The 19,111-nt window shown below is 39.5% G+C and overlaps 1 protein-coding gene across 3 annotated transcripts in view; it reads left to right on the top strand.

The window, feature by feature from the left end:
* LOC119732232 (microtubule-associated protein futsch-like) overlaps positions 1-19,111 on the top strand; it is a 79,516-nt gene that overhangs the window by 23,992 nt on the left and 36,413 nt on the right. For all 3 annotated transcript variants that reach the window (XM_038205673.1, XM_038205672.1, XM_038205671.1), the window contains exon 2: positions 4,072-4,190. The gene's annotated coding sequence lies outside the window, so the exon portion shown is untranslated. The remainder of the gene's footprint in view (positions 1-4,071; positions 4,191-19,111) is intronic.

Below are 19,111 nucleotides of genomic sequence, written 5' to 3'. Positions count from 1 at the left end.
TCAAGTTCCATCTCTATTTAAAAAAAAAACTACTTAAACAAATTTACGATCTCGCCAATGCAAAACATTCCATCCAAAGTACAATGGCAACCTCTTGTTTGTTTATGATTTGAGGAGGATTTCTTGTTTCAAACCGAAGCAGCTCGCGCCGCCAGCCACCCCTGCTTTTACCCACGTAGGCCCCGACCAGTCTTCGTCATACCCCAGCAGGTTGCCGACCCAACTTGTCTGCCCTCCCCTCTGATCTTCAACCTCTCTAAACCCAGGAGTCAGGCCTCTCGCCCCAGGTAGAGCCTGAAATATGAAACCCCGAGCAAATGCTCGGCATTCCTACTGCGTTCCTGTGCCAGTGTGTGTTCACCTTTCTTCTCTATAGCTCTTTCCAGTGCACAACGTGCACTGAAAACAAATGGAGCCAGTTTTAACTTTCCGAAACTGAACTTTTTACCATTGATTATTTTTGTTTTGAACAGTTAATACCTGTACATGTTATGCTGGAATTTGTGTCGCCATTCTTTTGCAGTTTCAACTAGGAACTGGTTTTTGTTTCCTTGGAATTAGCAACGGGAATAGAATTTCCCTAGGGCTTTGTCCATGTGCACACTATAGTGCCACTAAGTATTATACTGCGACAAAATTTGTTCCGTAGACATATTGGCCAATTTGAACTTCAGGTGACTTGATCGTTTGATAAAAAAAACAGGTTAACTAGAGGCATACACAAACAGTTTTCTTGTTCTGTTTTCTGTTTACTATAAACAGATTGACATTTATGATGTGTAGGTCACATTTGTTTTAAGCCTAATTTAAGTTTCCTACAGCAACATCTACAGTTTGTTTACCTAACCTTCAAGAATTTTATGAACCTTTGGAGATTTCCACCCAAAATACCCATAAAAAACATTGCCCTAGTTTTTATGGATGTCTTTCTTGATGTATTTGTAGTATCAGTCCCTTAGAGTTAGATACTAGACCTGGGCGAGGAGTGGATTTTTCTACTCAAGTACTCACAAAGAAATTTCTCGTGAGTAGTCGAGTACTCGCGAGTAGTTAACCGAAAAGCAGAAAAATGACATAAACGTTAGTATGACGGGAAGTAACTACCAGCAAATAGTGTGCAAGTCACGCCACATTCGTCAGCACTTAAGATATCCTTACTGTGCAATGCTTTGTCATTTACTTGAAATTTTTGTATTGACAAATGGAATCCTAGGGAGAGAGAGGTGGAGGGAGTGATTTCCCTGTTTGTAGGGACATAATAATTAAGCCGTGAACCCTCAACTGGAACTTGCTACTCGCGCCAGGACGAGTACTCGAGTAGATGCAAAACCATGAGTAGAAGAACAATGAGTAGCATAAACTACTCGTCGCGTGTACTCGAGTAATTGAGTTACTCGCCCAGCGGTATTATATACGTACCGGTACGCTTGTCACTGAAGCAAACAACTGACTTTTTGCAGTAGCCTGTTTTACTGTATCATGTGCAGTAAATCGTACACATTCTCTGTCTGAGAATGTTTCAGTTTCATGTGATTTATGATGAAGCTTGAACGACCATGGCTGTTAACAGTGTCACCTGAATGTTCACCACATTGCAGTAGACATGATTGAAATTGAATAATAGTGTCAGAGTGACTACGAACCTTTGAAATGAAAAATGGGAAATTGCATACATCTTGTCACCATATAATGTTTGTTGCACACCTTAGGCCAAAAAAAAAACACTTCTGCTTCCAAATACATGGCTTTCGAAAATAGGGTAGGTAGGTAGGGAGTTTTAATTTTTTCTGGCACTTTTTTGTGTACAATCATATGGAGGCGTCTGCGTGTAGGCGAGGGTAAAAGGCAGTAATTGGTGGTTTTGGGTGTTTTTTTCTCACTTTTCCCATAAAAAAATTAGGTACATATAGGGGCTGTCAGAATAGGGTAGGTAGGGAAACCGGAAGCAGAATTATATTTTTTTTGTGGCCTTATATCTTTCAATCTACCAAATTTAATCTACTGACGTTTGCTTTGCTTCGACTTCAGACATGCTTTTGTAAAATTACAATCTTCCGCTAACGTCCATAACAGTCACTGTACACAAACTTGTACGTTTGTCATTCTATGAATTTGGGTCCACTGTTTTCCCCTGTCTCTGTCACATCTGACATCTATGATTTTGTAATGGTGGATATTCATTATTTTATAATTCTGAAAATATGAAGCAAACAACGGAAATGTACTCATCTAATAAAGAATAATTTGAAGTCATTTTTAATGACACTTGAATGGCAAATGACAAAGTTTTGAGGTTTACCACAACAGGGACGGGAAAAATGTCACACTTTGCATTTTAAATAAAACGACACGCACGTCCATGCACGTACTTGTACGTATGTGTCAAATGTACGTGTTTGAGTCATACATTTGTGCGTCATTATTGTTTAATTTAATAGTTCGAATATTAGTCCCAAGAAAACCCACATCCTTTTGTGTTTTTCACAAAAATCCCCCCATAAATGACAATTAACACCAACTACACGTTTCCTTTGGAAAATGTTGTTGGAGCTGGATGTCCTGCATAACAGGAGATTGGTCTTCCTACGTGTAGTTAGAGCGACGGTCAATATAAAGTCGGTGTGAGGAGCCAAGGTTGCTCAGGTTAGAACGAGAGGAAACTTTGGTCCGGAAGGAATATCAGAGGAGGACAGAAGAGGTCAAACACTGTTGTAGATACATCTATTCTGTCATGATGGAAACTGATAAATTGTGTACATGCATACATGTACATGTAAGTACTGTAGGGGTGACTGCTCTATGTTCCGACACCCCTATGTTCCGACAACCTAGATTGTGTTACTCCCGGTTAGGGTTAGGGTTAGGGTTAGGAATAGGAATAGGAATATGTGCAGTCGGAACATAGGGGTGTCGGAACATAGAGGTGTAACCACTGTAGGTGGGCCTGGGATGTGACTTGTACAATGTATTTAACAACACACTTAATAGCTGGATGAATGTAAATTTATGTGAACTCTCAAAACAACTCTGTATTTAAAAAAGTTTTTTTAAATTAAAATTGAATCATTTTGAGAGAAAATTATTGTTTCCTATATATAGTGACTACGATAAGTACATGTACACGTATGCAAGTTAGGCTTTTTCTTGTTTTTTTTTTTTTTACTACAGGGCCTGTACACCTACGGTTTTTATCAATCGCTGTACCGGTATTTTCGACTCGAAAATGTTGTTTGGCTATTTTTTTTCTAGATTTTTGAAAGGGTAAAAAAGGAATTTTTACCCTAAAGTTGCGGACATTTCTTTTTCTTGTTTCAGCTGCTACATCATCAGGTGGCCACAAGCCTGTGGATTTTCACTTAAAAAACAAACAATTTAAACAAACAAAAAAATCAAACCAAACACAACAATGACTATACAGGCATGCAACTTTTCCTCGGATCAGCTGATTTCCTCTTTTTGTACTTCCATGTGTGCCATTGAAAATAGAAAAACACGGTACAAAGTCTTGGAAAGATTTTTTTTTTAAAGCTTTTTTGTGACTTCCCGGTTGCTTGCTGACTATACCGTACATCCTCTTCTTGTACTTAAAAGCCGTTAACTTTACAGATGTGCCTCCAGTCTGAAATGAAGATACACGTAATAAAAATATCATGTACATGTAATGAGGAGTCTGGCCTTGTGAACGGATGTCTTCAGGCATGTCAAAACAAATTTTTTAATTGTTGTGGGCTGTTGGTTAGAAAAATTCTCCTGCATAGAAGACAAGATGGCCGACTTCTTCCCCTTCCGGTAAGCCTTGACGTGAATTGAATAATCAACAGAGGAAGGCCGCATAACTGGACATGGACATTGTACTGTACTTCAAGGATTTGTTTTCAAGGGATGTGCTCGGCCAAACACGCCGCAATAACTCTCTTAAATGACTCAATCCTTTCATTATTATGTTGTCTTCGTGTGCATTGACTTCTTTCACCGAGAGTTATTTTCTTAGAGATCATTAAAAAAAGTTATTGTGGATATGTTGACTAATTTGTGATTACAGATGTATTTTTATTGTTGTTGTTTTTTCAGGATTAACGGCAGATAGATATACTCAACCTTGTCTCGAAAGTTCTGACGAGTTTTTGACTGGGAATTTCCGCTGTGTACGAGTAATTACAGTACTGAGATTACTCATCGATTTATCCAAGGTAGGCAAAAATTGAAACTTACATGTATGTATATTGTTCTGTTTGTTTGTTTGTTTGTTTTTCTCTGCATTACAGTGAAAACAACACTTGAAATGTCATATTAAAAGGACATTTACATGCACAAAAGATGGTGAATCTATACCAGGCAAAAGCTAAGGCTTCTACGAGATCTCTTTCCCTAATTAATACATACATAACAGTCCTGCAAAACATAATTGTGCTTAAAAGAACTGAAAGTAAGTAAGAACTAAAAGTAAAGTAAAGTCTGTTACCTTTGAATGACTTCAAATGATGTTTTGTTTGTTGGGTCGGTACATGTACATTGTAGTTTGTTATTCATAATCCCTCTTGGAGGTTGGCTGCACTCAGGAGTACATCAGAATTATAAACTCATACAAAATGTAGATGCAACAGGGACAGGAAAAATGTGGACCCAAATTTATAGAACTTACCAGTACAAAGCCATCTACTGAATCCAAGAAGCCAATGGCCAAAAACAAATATCAAACAGGGGAAGTAAAAACAAGTTTCCCGGCTGGATATTATCTTTTAGTTTCAGATCTACATATAGGTTTGTTTCCATGCACTCATGAGCAACATTCTCTCTAGTTTTCAAAGAGTGAAAATATACTCTATTTGAGTGAAAGTTCATTCCCACCGACTGAAACTAACGACCAGACTTTTTACAGTGAAATTCATTCAATCGAATAGATCGAGTTTTTACACCAACTTTCATTGGATTGGTTCTTTTTGTCAGAGTATTTCAATCTGGAATTGCATTGATTTTCACTCTGAGCTGCATGCGAATCAGCTGTCTAGAGCTAGATCTAGGTCTGCATCCATTGAAAATGGACTGTCATTTGAGGGATCTGGAAGCTCGTTTCGAACATGGCCTAAAAGGTCTGGTCCCTAGTTTTGCTCTTTGGAAATTAGAGAGTAGGCCATTAATTTTTAAAGGTACATGTACCGGTACTATTCATACATGTATACGTACATTGTACAACATTTGCCAATGTCGAAAAAACAAAACTACCTTTGTTATGAAATAGTCTCTAGCATCCTGTGAAATCATGGTACCTGGTGTGCTGTCATTTTCAAGAAACGTGGAATTTTTGTATCAATTTCCAAAGATGGTCGGCTGACAAGCGTTGGAAAAAACCCTGACGTTTTCAAATACTGCCCCCAATTTTACCAAATTTAGTTATTCCACATTTTGTTTGCAATCGGTAACACATCCTAGAACTGGGTGCAAGCCAGCTAGTCTGGTTCCCTGACCTGACTATCTTTGACGTCTATATATTGCTCCGTTTCATCTGAAGTAGGCCTAGGTCAGGGAACCAGACTACAAGAACTGCAGGGTTTTTTTCTTGGTTTTTGTTTCTCCAGCATCTAGAAACACGAAATAAAAACTGTTACAATATAAATTTGCTATAAAATACTAACCCCCCAAGTCCATCCACTTCTGACAATTACAGCTGAAGCAAATTTACAACATTACCTTTAAAGTTTAAAGGGAATGTACATCATTGGTTTTTGATGTATTTTTCAGAAATGAACTATTTGAGGGGTTAGTATATATAGATCAAATATTGTTACACTGACATTTTTGAAGTTTTGTGTTCCAAAATGCTGGAAAACCAAGAAAAACAAAAATGTTCAAGTAGTCTGGTTCCTTGACTCCACTAAAGATAAAATAGATCAATTTATAGATGCCGGAAAATTGTAAGGTAAGGGAACCAGTCTAGCTGGCCTGCACCCGTTCATGAACATGTAACCAATAGCAAACAAAATTTGGACTGAAAAAAGTGTTAAGTTGGAGCAGTAGTTGAAAAATAGTTAGGTTTTTCCAACGGTGGTCGGCCGACCACTGTTGGAAATGTATACAAAAATACCATTTTCTTGAAAAATGACTTCACACCAGGTGCCATAATTTTACAGTATGCTTGAGACTGTCATTTACCAACATCCTAGTAAAGTATTTCGTAAAAACTTGGTAGTTTTATTTTTCGATGTTTGCAAATGTTGTATATTCCCTTTAAGGCTAAACTTGCCCATCATTATCATATAGTGTCAAATTTGTTCACCCTAACCCAGAACTTGACCAAATGTTGTTGACAGCTCTTGAACCCAAGAATCCTTGGTTTTTGTCACTGGTGATGTATTTGTCACTAAGGTCATTGTCAGTTCACTGTCATCGCACTGTCCTTGTGAGGTACTGGACAGTGTCGCTAGGAAGGAAGGGCAGCTAAGTCCAAGGATGTGTGGTTTCTGTTCTGGATAGATCAACTTAGCATTTAAGCTTGATATAGAATTTTTTTTATCAAAATCTATAAATTACGTTCCTGTTTTCAGTCAGTTTTCCACTCATTGGTCATGATGTGGCTACTTCTTAATTCATTTACTGAAACACTTTATGAAATTTTGTTCATTTTATGGCATACATGTCTGTAGATGTAATTATATTGAAATATTGACAGATAACATGTATCGGTAGGCCTATGTCATTTATAGACAAATTTGGGGAAAAAAGAAGAAATCTTTCTTTCTTTTAAAATGTTACCGACTTGACTTGTATAACTTGAAATGTTTGTGTTCATGTTCGTGTATAATGTTAGATGCATGTTGAATTCAGTTTACGTGTCACCACATCTGGAAAATCACTAACCAGTCCATTGTTTAGCTAACTAACGGGAAATGGCTTCTTTTGAGATTGTGTTTTTGAGCTGTCCCTTAAACAAATCTAAACACATTCGGTTAAAAGTCTACTCTACTTGACAGTTGGCACAGCAGAGTGTTTTTCTTTCACTTTCATTCGCTGATCATGCAGCAGCGTCGATACTTTGATAATTCACGTGATGGCAATTATGCGGAAAACTTGCACTTTTTGTTCAGCCGAGTTGATCATCGATACCCGTGTTTGACTGGCATTGAGTATGTTCAGGGTGTGACAAAATATCAGATCAGATCGGATCGGTCAGATTCGGTCACTGATAGTGATACCTCACTGCGCACATTTGAAGGGTTATCACAGGCTAGGCTTCTATGGACACACCAAGAGTACAGTTACAGTGCATGTACCTCAGTCCACAAGTGTCGAAGTGAAATGTTGTAGCAGACACATCACAAGTCCTCGCAACTACATGATCAGTGAATCACAAGTCCTCCACTCCTTTTAGCAGCCGTGTTAGTCCTGAAGGCAGAATATTTGATTCTAGTCCTCCATGTAAGGCAAGTCACAAGCTACATTGTACTTGTATACAAATAAATTAAGATGATGACATTTCTGACATAGAAACCACTTGTACATGTATTTGTACATGTACATGTACATGTACCAATACATGTGCTTCAACAAAAATTATGAACAAAAGTTTGCTGCATAAACTTTGGGGAAAATGTCACAAAATCTGCCTCCTTCGGGGAATTCATTGAGTACTCAGCACCTGTTGGACTAAATTCTAGAAATTGTTGCTTACAGGCACTTACTTTGTACAGTGTGGAGTACAGTATGGTTCTCTCTGTTTTTCTAATCAGTGGTGGAAAGTACTTTGTTGAACTTGCCCTGTTCGTAAAAGAAGTGCAGTGCTTCACTGTGAAAATCATTTAATCAGGTAAAAAGTGCAGATGTGAATCTATACTCAGATTGATTGCAGTATACTTATTACGTTAACTAGTACAAATTTGAGTTACAGGGAATAAATGGCACTTCCGTTGACTTTGAGGGTTTTTTTTCTGGTCGGGGACAGGGTTATTTTCAAGCTGTTCGATGTGTGGTTGTGTGGGTTGTTGTCCTTGGGCAGGGTACCTTACATGTACTTGACCTAATATCCCTATGGCTTTGTCCATCTGTCGACATTGCTAAATTGGTTTGATCAAGAGCTATGCGTGGAACGCTTTGGAAGTTTTCAGCATGATTGTTTTGACTGATGATGTAGTACCCAAAGCGGGTCAGGGTGGCAACATCTATACACCCACAGTCTTTGCACTTTTTTAAACTCGGTTTATAAAATGTCATCAGTGGTTCAAGTCAGGTTGAGATCTACAAGTATTGTGCACACTTTTTTTTTTAGTTGCCTTTTGTTTTTGTGGGGAGGAAGAACAAAAAGGTATACAAATGACTAATAAAGGAATAGATTTTCAAGAACTTACAGACCAAAAAAGTTCTTCTGATCTGCTTTTTCCACCCCTTTCATTCCTAGAAATTTACCTTTTTAAATTTTTTTTGTAAAGACACATTCATTTTTACAAACATTTGTAAATGATGAAATAAAGATCTTTTTTAAAGAAAATTGGTCACCGAGGCAAAATTGAGGCAGAAATTGTGGCAGACATTCTGGACTAACTCTGTACGCACCGGACTGTCATTTGAGGGATCTAGTTCCAATCCTTTGCAAATCTGTGTAATATGCTTACTGTTAGCACATCATTTTCTACTATACTTAGCAGGGATTTTTGGCTTACAAGTTAAAGTAAATAAGCAGAGTTATGAGATCGGTCCCTGGACATGATCACTGGGACGTGTTCTTTACCCTACATTTCTTCACCCTACATTTCTTCACGGCACCCCGACCACGATCATGCTCAACCTCAAAAATCCTACTTGACCCCTGTCAAGAGAAACTTAACCTTTGAAAAGAACACCGCACATACATGTAGGTGGCAGCAAAAGCAGAAAAGGAAACCGTTTGTTTTATAGCAAAAAAAAAGTACGGATGAAATGGAGTCCATTGGGTGTGTAACCCAGTAGTCTTCTACGCTAGTTAGTGTCAAAAGGTCTCGGCAGAAACATTTGTCCGATGTGTCTAATTGGTAATCGGACCTTCCTGCAAAGCTGTGGAATTGTTTATGATATTCGGCGAAAGGCGTTAAATTTTTTTTTTACTTCAGTTTTCTTTTATGGGCACTATGGTATGGAGATAATAATGTTGGCTGTGACTTTAAACTAAACTGCGGTACACTTATGTTGTAAATTGTGCTCATTGCTAATGTTGTAAATTTCATTGTGACGGCTGTGAGAGATTTACTTTCGGGTGTCAAATAAGTTGTGAGGTCACCAGACAGGTCAAAACACACCCCAGGTCATTGCCGTGGATGACCCCCATGGGAACTAGGTAATAACAACACCGACCCCCCCCCCCCTCACCCCTCACCCCTCTCCAAATGGACAGGCACTAATTTGACAGACAGACAGACATGGTGGACATTTCAGTACACTAGGACCTCTATTTTTAGCCCCTGCGGGTCCATACTAAACATGCACACAACAATCAGGGATCATGGAGTAATTTCCTGCTGGTTGGGCCAGGATCCCTGGTTTTGGTCAGGTTTAATTTACACCTCCAGGGGACAAGTTACTGGGACAGGTGGGGTTTTTGTTTTGGCCATTGTGATGGATGAAGAGTTGATGGGTGTCACATGTGTTGGGTGTGGTGTGAGGGTGGGTGAGTACTGGTATGTGTGTAGTACATTGAACCACAGAGCAAGGAACAGACACACAAGCTTTTTTTTATCAATAAGAACTTGTTTAGGTTATTGACATTTCGAGGATGAAGTACATGTAGGCCTGCAGGACTTTAAAAGCATCTTTGCTTCCTCGCGAAGCTGGATAACTAAAGAAGTTTTTAATACGAAAGCAGTATTCATTAACATTGGACATCAAGTGCTGGGGCTAAGTATAAGCACATATATTTTCAAAGCACATAAACTATTTACTTGACATAAACTGGTGTATCAACCCAACTGAATGCACCGTTACAGGGACACAACAAAGTTATATTCAGAGGCTGAAATTAAACGAAAGTGTTAAGTCAAAAATTAGCCAATTAAATTCAAGTACAAATTTTGACTGAGCTCATCCATTTTCGTAAGGACAAATATGGTAAATGGGTGGTACCGGTACACATGTAAATGTCAAATTTTTGACTGTTATTTCATCTGCACTGTACTTTTCTTCTGACAGAACCTGAGCTGCTTCATGCTTAGCATGCATTTTCTGCTAAGCAGGTCATTGCATTAGGTTCTTCATCCCCTAAAGTAAGCCAGTTCCTCATGCAAAATTGACTGTTTAAAGTGATCACAAATGCTCATCAGGATATGAAAAGTAATATGTGCCTGCATGGACATATTACATGTAGTACAGGCAATGCCATTCCCAATGGAATTTTTCATATTTTTTTAACATCAAGTCTGAACTCTAGCCATGTTCATTCACTTCAAGGAGTCCAGATTGATCACAGATTCGTTGTGCAACTAGTGTTGACAATTTCAGACAGGTGTTTAACTAGTGCTACATGTACATACATTATGTACATGTACATGTACAACTGTGGCCACTTTATTATGAGTAGTGACAGATGATCATTCTCTCCATGTTTTGTTGGAAGTTTTGCAAACTTTACAGCATTCATATGTTCACTTTACATGGAGGTCCATCGAGTGTGATTAACCAGCGCAAGGCCAACCCCTGCCATTTTGGAATTTGCTTGCCCCATAAAAAAAAGAGCTTGAAAAGCTTTTCCCGAGGGACTGACATGTCCACATGATTGTCCAGTGTGGAGCAGGAGTTTCATGTCTGTCAAGTTGCCATACCACGCCGAGGACACTCACAAAACAGGCCTCCTTCGCCAGCTCTGTAGCTAGCTGTAGTAGTGTTGTCATGATGCGTGTACATGTATTGTAGGCCTTCATTATGATGTACAGTTATAGAGTTATGAAGGTCTTACACTAGGAGGTATTATTGGAGGCCGACATAAGGAATTTGTTTCTTTCAAACTGCAGCTTTTGTTGAGTTTCCAAAGTGGACATATTCTCGAGTTGGATGTAACTCTATAGCGGAGGATGACCATGTAAAAGTCACTGTGGACTGTGGTCACTTGTATGAATTCCAGAACTTTGTGCCAAAAATTGTGACAGAGTTCGAAACTTGTCCGCTACAACAACATTCATGGCATTCTACAATACTTGCTGAGATACTAGAGGATGGAATAAGTTAAAGTTTTGCATGGAATTTTACGTGTGCCGGTATGGTTGTTTGTACATGTATAAAGGAACATTCCAAAGTTCGACCAAATTCTCAGGTAAGTTTGATAATTTCTAACTTTCTCTGCCTGTCTCTATACAAATTACAATGTAGGTAGACTCTTTGTATCTCAGTTTTTGGGTACAGACACTATACTATTGTACACATGTATACATGTACATCCTTAAAATAGTTTTTACTCTTTCACTGTGGTTTATTGTCCAAGTATATGTACTTTGTAATTGCCTTGATTGAAGGAATCAAAAAGTAATAAACTGTGTAGAGAGGTACATGTACAGTTTACATTTTGTACATTAGCTCCAGCAGGCATCATTTTGAGGGGATCATGTACATAATTTACATGAGCTCTTCATATTAATGCCACATGCAATGCGTTAATGCCGAACTTAAAGGGAACATGAAATAAAATTTTGATTGCATTTTTTTTGCTTAAATCAATAAAGGATGATGTTCTTAACAATATTTTGTGTATGGCGGTGTTTATTTTCTAAGATAAATGGGGGAAAATAATTTGTAAACATGTTTGGTCAAACTACTCCGCCCCACAAAGGGAAGCTTCATTAACATAAAACTTCGCGAGGGGTATGACGTGAGTGGAGGCAGAGACTTGCCGCGCTGCGGGGGCACCGGCATTGCGGCGTGCATCATAATACATGTACATATACATTGCGGCACTGAAAGTTTTTCTGGTGTTTCGTTCGGAATCGAGGAGAAATAACACCCGATTTTCGGCCATGCCGACAAGGTGTGTGGCTGCTGGGTGTAGCAAAACTACCAAGGATGGAGTAAGCCTTCATTTCCAGTAAATCCGAAATATCGGAGCATTTGGAGAGCCAAAGTGAAGGTAAATACCAGAGCAAAGTGGTCCGGGCCCAGTGAGTTCGCTGCCCTCTGCGCTGCACTTTGAGCCGTCGTGCTTTGATGCTGGTCTTTACAGCAACTTGGGCATGCCCCTAAAAAAACATCGAGTCAGTGTCTGAATCATTAGAACTCAGATTCGAATCGGACGAATCTGTACCATTTTCATCGGATTCGCTAAGGAAAGAAGAGGACGGTCTTCGGAACTTTTACGGTCATGACGGTCGTCGTGTTCATTCGACAACGGTGGCACCGTGGCACGTCCACGTGTACTGTACATATCCCGTGTAGACACATTCGTACGTGTGCATATAATGCCACGTACGGGTACGCGGCGGCTGCACATACACACAGCACAGTAGCTTCGCTAATCCGTCTCGTACCCAGACGTCATTTACGGGCCCTGGATTTCTCTGCCTTTGTTTATGTCATGAACAGCGCCCTCATTTGGAGTTGCCGCGAAAATCAAAAAGGGGGGGGTTCAATTTTGGACGGCAAATTACCACACTAAACGTACACCAGAACCAGTTCTGCTTTTATTTCACATTTAATACACATAAATGAATGTATATATAAAATAAAATACGTTATGAAAATTTTGGACTGCATGTTTCCTTTAATGGGCTTGTTGTGTAATGTTCTCCAAACTATAAATTGATAATGTATGTTAGCAATGTGCCACAACCAGACGGAATAAGTTGAATATCACAGATGCCAGCTGGAATGAGAAAACCAAAACTCCTGCACGACGTCCCAGATTGGATCGCAAATCACTTGTTCAAAAATAGTCAAGACAAAAAGATTTATGCTTCCCAACTGGGTGTAACTTGAATGTACATGTACCATAACCAACATGGTCCGTGTCTAGGATTCAAGATTCTTCATCCTGCTCCCATGCAAATGCATTCATTATACAAGGGAATGTTCTGAATACATCTCCCCGTGGGGGGTCACGTAATTTTGCCGGCCAGCGACTTCAAATCATATTTTTTTCTCGTCCAGTTATCCTTCGTCACTTCTTCTTCACTGTATTGCCATCAAATGCATACACTGGAATTCCAGTAATCTGCCTGTCGGTAGTATTAAAATGGTCTTAGCATGAAACCATGAACATTTTTTTGAAAGGATCATGTGCCGTCCAGATGTGTTCCGTCGATCATCATGTGATATTTGTGTTTTGTGGTTTTCTGTTTTGTTTTGTTGTATCTCTGTTTCGTCGTGACTTCTTTTTACTGTCACTGCAGTGACTGCATCAACCATACATTGTAATTCGGAATGCTTTGTTGCCAAGAGCCTTAAATCCTCAAGGATCCTCCACAAAATGAATTTTTCATTCTTTGTGTTTAAACGTTAAGATAATACAACATTGGCTTTTGCTGTAATTTTCAGAAAAGGATTGATTTGGGAATTAGTATTTTATAGCAAGTATTGAACTAAGCTGACCTGTTTAAAATGTTGTGCTCATGTAGATGCTGGAAAAACCAAGGCAAAAAAACTTGTTCTTGTAGTCTGGTTTCCTGACCTTACCGTACTTCAGACAAAACCGAGTATTTCATAGATATCGGGGAATTGTCAGGTCAGGGAACCGATTGCACACAAAATGTGGACTAACTGAATGTGGTAAATTGGGGGCAGTATTAAAAAACAGTCAGGTTTTTTTCCAACAATGGTCAACTTACCAGTGTGGAAATTGATACAAAAATTCCACTTTTCTTCAAATGACAGCACACCAGGTGCCATGATTTCACAGGATGCTTGAGACTATTATTCACTTACAGTCAAGTAAGACACACGTATTACATAATAATTTGGTCCTTTAGTTTTTTGATGTTTGCAAATGTCGTATTTTCCCTTTTAAGACAAAAATGATTGAATTCAAGTCTCAAATCTTTAGTCATCGTAAGGAGCAAAATGCAACACCATTTTTTCCCACGCGAAGCAGTGCATGTCAACAATCTGGTGTGAATTGCAGAGCTCAGACGTGAGCTAATCTTAGAGTCAAGTATGTGTTAAGCCAAAGAAAACATTGCTGACAAAGCGCAAGTCTCCGGTCAAACAAAAAGCTCTGAACTTGTGCATGTATGCATTTTGTGTTGGCCGCAGGGGTGACTGTCAAGTTTGTGGTATTGCTAACACTTGCGACAAAAACATAGTGGCAAAGAATAAAATTGATAGAAGTAAGGGTTTTTGGTGGTTAAATCTAAACAAACAGTGAGTTTTGTGATAGTGCTGCATAATATTTATTTGTACTTTTGGCTCCATAAATAACCTGAAGAGGGCAAAAACATTTTGAACAGCATGCTATGTATGCTCTACATGTTTGACTTGTGAATGACTTGAGAATTTAATTTTTTTTGGTAAGATGGAATTTGCATTTGGGAGATGTTACATGTACAATATTGTTTTTTTTGCCCTTCTTCACTAGAGGGGAGTTGAACCAGGGATCTCTCATAATGAACAATACGCCCTATCCACTCAGCCACATGAGTGCTGTACCAATGATGGTGGTACGGTAATTTGATACCTGAAATAATGTAAGCCAACTCGTATACGCGTCGCAAAGGCACTGTACAATCTAAGGGGCTTAAATATCCGGCTAAATATCCACATTCTTCAATTTTTGCAAGTTCGCAGCATCAACTCGTGCCGTGACATCACAAATTCACGTTCGCATTTGAAGTGGGTTAACTGGCCATAACTCCCTATTTTTGCCGAGAAACTTCCAGAATGAATCAAAATCCTCCACTTTGCGCAAACCTCATGACGCATTTCTTTCAAGAAGCATCAAGTGCCATAATAAAGCAATAGTGGCCGGGCTCTACCATCCTCAAATCCTGTAAAATCCTCCCAAAAGCCCCTTGGGGATGTGGAGGATCCTGGAGGGGTTAGTTTATATACTAGAGCAGATCTCCAAGTTCTGTTGCTGATACAAGCAAGGCGCGTGATCCGAACTATCCAAGCTTAGGGTTATCACTTGGGGCGAATTTAGCTAAATCTCAAAACTCCCCCTTTCCTCCCCCTAGGTATTTTGCCCAGGAAGTGGGGATTTGTAAGCGGAAGTGGCCAGAACCCAAAACGTGTAAGAGCGAAATGTAATGAGACAACCCTACAGGCGAAATCGTGACCATACGGTAGATCTGTGCAACTCACTGACCATGCAACTTTTGCAGTGCATTTACATGTAGTTTACCCCAGGCGCAAAGCATGGTCTGGTTTATATTACAGGTAATTGAAACTGGTCAGTTTGGATAAAGTTTGTTAATCTAAGGTCAGATTATCAGATTTATCATCCTAGTCCATTGACTCTGTGGATTTACTGGTAACAGAGAGCAAGTTTGGGCGAGGACCATTTAGTCCACTAGTGGTTGATTTGTGCTGTAACTTACGCCTGCGCACTGATAGCAACGTGCGAACACCTCTAGTCAAACGATGCTTGGTCAAAAGTCCTGGCTCCCCTTTGTGATTTAGGATGCGCGCGGCTAGCTATTGGTAACTAGCGATCTAACCGTGCCCATGCTCCAGTTCCAAATAGTCGACTAGAGAAGTCCAACCATCCATCGTTCGAGCGAGGTTTGTCCGAACGTGCTCTTGGGCATGAGAATCTTCCGACCTTTTGCTTTTGCCTGTGGAGGTAAAGGCATTGTAAAAGAAATTAAATTAAGCATCGCTTTATTCCATGGACTTAAATTCTGCAAATGAATTAGAAATATCCAGCTCTTGTGTTCATGCTTACAATGCAACCCCAGAACAGACTGGACAATGGCCAACCCAGAACAGACTGGACAACGGCCTCAAAACCGACGATGAATGCAGCTTCTTGCACGCGTACATATTTGTATGAATATCTAAGAGTACAGTACAGCGTTGGTGGCTCAGTATTACCGAAAGTTGCTACATAAACCATAATTAATTTGACAAGTTCTGGTTGAAAATTCACAGGGTTTGGATTTTAGTTTTCAGGATGCGATCAAATTATGAGTCAGAATCACTCACGCCACCTGACCTCTAACACCAACGCAGCAAAATTGAGAATATTCAGAAAATACTTAAATCGAAAAACATAATCAGGACCATCTGGTTGGTTGTTTTTCTTCTGCTTAAAGGATATAATAACTGCCTGTGGCTTGTCCACGAGTTGTTTACTTTTCTTGTTTAGCTTAGTAGGGTTTGAGGAAGTAGTGCATCAATGCATGGATCGTTCCAGCTTAGGACTGGGTGATTTTCGCCTGTGCCAATTTTCAGTGTCCAGTTTTCAGAAGACCCTTTCAACTTCCCTGTTGGTACCTGGGTCACCTCTTCGATCTCCCCTACACACAAGCAAGAATCCATCGACCCTTGTTTGACAAAACCAGGTTCGACTCACAGTGGACCGTGTTGATTTCAACGTGGATAGGTGAGATGATACCGTAGGCCTCTAAATTGTTTTGAGCTGTCGCGGAAATCATGTGATGCTACCGCTGAAACCTGATTGGATTGGCCATTGTTCGCGCCTGACCCTTGCAGGGATACACCCTAGCACAAGCCGGTACCCATTTAGCAAGTTTAGTCATCGCGACTTTGGTTGGCGTGTTAAGCGAGGCCAGGGACTGGCCAAGCGCCTCTCGCAGGTCACAACGCATGGTTTGCAGCAGGATTGAAAACGTCTTTGCCCAACAGATCATGAGTCAAAGGTGTTAAAAAAAAGGGTTCAAACGATCATTCAGTTAACTTGTCCAAGTTAGAAGACCTGGAAGACTACATGTAATTCTTAAAATGCAAGTTGACATGGGAACTGCTGATTACGGGAATGTAGTCGAGCCTATCACAAGTCCAGTCACAAGTAAATCACAAATCCATTCACAAGTCTAGTCACAAGAAACAGTGGATGAACAATGACAAAGGAATGCCTTTGTCAAAGCTCATTTGAATAGCTTGTGATTTGATTTGGGACCGGAGGACTTGTGAGGGACTTGCAGGGACCTGTGTTAGACTGTACTACAATGTACATCCCCGAGTACTGACTCTGCCTCAACATATTGACAGTGATTGCTGGAGGATTTTGCAAGATTGAGGCATTGGTCACCCCTCCAAGGACCACGGTCAAGAAACAACCGAGGATTTTGCAGAATTGAGGCTGTATGCAATTTTTACGTGGAGGCAGTTGGAGGATTTTGCAGGCTTGAGGTTGCATCGTAGCAAAAAGCCTGGGGATTAGGGTTAATGCATTCTTCCTCCATGAGTGATTATGTGAACAACCTACCCAACAAATAAGAACTATTTTGCAGTCATCTTTGAATGACACTTGAATGGTAAATTACAAAGTCCAGAGGTAACAAGGACAGGGAAAATGTCACACTTTGGACCCTAAATTTATAGAATGACCCATAATGTGATATGGATTTTTGAAAAAGTGCATTACTTCACAAGAACTCCAGCGGGACTCTGATTTTGTTTGTGTTATGTCTGAATCTGTCGTTTTCAAAATGTGTTACTCAGTCCAAGTTGGGTTGTCTTATGCCCGGCATTTAATTGGTCCCTATGCTATGTGGTACCAGGGCATACTGGGTACACGTCGCTCAGATGAGTCGCCGCCCGCCCGCACTGGAGGAAGTGGATTAACGATCCGGGACCAGATTTTTGTTTTCAGTTCGGTCTCCAGTGCATCGAAAAATATCAGTTACCGTCGGCAGTTTCAGTTGACGTGACAGAGATGCGGAACATGCCTGATATCATGATTTTTTTATTTTTAGCCGTTACTTCTTCATTTTGCGTGACCCTTGATAATTCTGAAAAAAATGTGAGTAATTCTCTTTCCTTAAATACAGATTTTGACATAAATATTGACAGCAAACATGCTAGGTTATTTCAGGAAACCAGTAAATTATGACGAACTTGTTGGTCATCATGCACTTCCTCAGCTTAGTGTGAATTTGATTAAATACATGCAATGGGGCAGCTAATATATGTAGGTACCGATACATGTACATGTACATCATGTACATGTACATGTACATGTACATGTACATGTACATGTAATTTTGTAAACGATGTAATATTATATGATTTTTTTCAAGCTCGGAAGGGAGGGATTACCTGGTTTACAACATTTTGGATACATTTGTAGCCATCATGTCACCAGTAGTTTTGGGAAAAGTTGTTTGATGATTGTGATCTCCTTTATGTAGACAAACTTTAGAGAATGAATGTTTCTAAACTTGGCCTATTCTACAGAGCATTGTGGTTTTGGATTTTGTGCTGGTGTTTCGGGCTACAGTTCTTTTTTCAGATGTGGGTCTAGATATTACAGATTTGGTTATCATTGACGTACTTCCAGCATTTGTGACTACGGTTGAGGTGATCAGAAAGCTGATTATAGACAAAGTCGGCAAACCACATATCCAGAATTAACTGTGTGACTCAAAAATGCCCAAAATGGCCTGTTAATGTGGTTTCCTAACAATAACACAAGTCATTTGAACTCTAAACTTAATTCTCTCTTTCACTTTATAGAAGCAAGTCAAGAAAAGAGTTAATAGTAAGAAAAACTATGAGCAGATTTCAAATATTTCTACTTTGTATGCGGTAGCTAGCCTGAACGTCATCATTGTGAAGGGTTCAAAGGGCCCATGCAAAGTAATTTCTTTCAATGTTCCTTGAAAGTACACCTTTGTGTCCCATTTAACCCTATTTTTAGTTTCATTTTGCCATTTTCAAGGGCTTTTTGGTGCATTTTTTGTTTTTAAGCTAATGCAAATTTCCATATTCATGAGCAAAGCTATGTCATTCTGGGCAGAAACCTCAATGTGACAGCTATTTCAGCACAAAAAGTCACTAGAATTTTTGATATTTTGCTTTCATACATTTTCTTTGCTTTGGTGATATACATGATGTTGTGTAAGCCAATGAGGCAAACCTTTCCCACAAATGTTTTCGATGAGAAAATTGTGGGTTCACAATTTGAACAGAAAACTCCCAAACTGAAATATTTCGTTAGACTTTATGTAGTTCAAACATCATTGACATGTATGCACACATGTGGTTCACG

The sequence above is a fragment of the Patiria miniata genome, unplaced genomic scaffold (assembly GCF_015706575.1).
Source record: "Patiria miniata isolate m_02_andy unplaced genomic scaffold, ASM1570657v1 HiC_scaffold_24, whole genome shotgun sequence".
In the NCBI taxonomy this organism is placed as follows: domain Eukaryota; kingdom Metazoa; phylum Echinodermata; class Asteroidea; order Valvatida; family Asterinidae; genus Patiria; species Patiria miniata.
Note: the sequence above shows the minus strand (reverse complement) of the source record. Positions and strands in the feature narration are given on the sequence as shown.